Source organism: Pteropus vampyrus, unplaced genomic scaffold (assembly GCF_000151845.1).
Source record: "Pteropus vampyrus isolate Shadow unplaced genomic scaffold, Pvam_2.0 Scaffold11170, whole genome shotgun sequence".
Classification (NCBI taxonomy): domain Eukaryota; kingdom Metazoa; phylum Chordata; class Mammalia; order Chiroptera; family Pteropodidae; genus Pteropus; species Pteropus vampyrus.
In genome coordinates, this window is record NW_011899951.1 from 416 (window position 1) to 1,190 (window position 775).

The 775-nt window shown below is 35.0% G+C and overlaps 1 pseudogene; it reads right to left on the reverse strand.

Annotated features, from left to right (window-relative positions):
* Positions 1-371: 371 nt before the first annotated feature.
* Positions 372-490, reverse strand: LOC111734993 (annotated as a pseudogene).
* Between the last annotated feature and the right edge of the window lie 285 nt (positions 491-775).

Sequence of the window (775 nt, forward strand, 5' to 3'; positions counted from 1 at the left end):
GAAAAACAAGTGATATTGGAAAGTTTGTAGTGTCATGCCAAGGTCCTATCTGTACCGATAAAACATGACTTTCATATCCACATTCTATTTACAACTAGAACTAAATAGAAGTGCCTGTGATAGGTTTGTGTTATGACACTAGGAAGCTAGTATACCTATTTTTAATAACATGAACAAAATTAAAAATGTGGTTCTTTATGTATAGTTTGGAGTAAAACATATGATTAATAACAAATCTGAGTAAGTTGTCTCCTTTTAAAGAAACAAGTACATCAATCATTTTTCTTTTTTTAGGCAAGGCAACCCTTGGTTGACCTCACAGATTGCAAGGACCTTGTCAGCTTACAATCCCTTATTTTTTTAATTTTTTATGCCTACAGCACTTGGTATTCCTAGGTGGTCTTCCATCCAAGTACTAACCAGGCCCGATCCTGCTTAGCTTCCGAGATCAGACAGGATTGGGTTTGTTCAGGGTGGCATGGCCATAAAGACACATCAATCATTTTTATCTATTCCAAAGTCTCACAAGATGCTAAGTATTAAAGACAGTAATTAATTAATTAAGCTAATATTAATTGAGTATAGGTACCTGTTATTTACTAAGAATACGCTGCTAAGCAAGAAATAGATGGCTTCTGCCTACACTGAATTCTAAAACTATGTAACACATGTAGTCAAATGGGAAATGAGAATAGTTTCTTTTTCTTTCTTTATAACCTGAGTACCTTACAGGTTATGCATGCAGTAGGAATGAGAGCTCCAGGATCTTAGATGG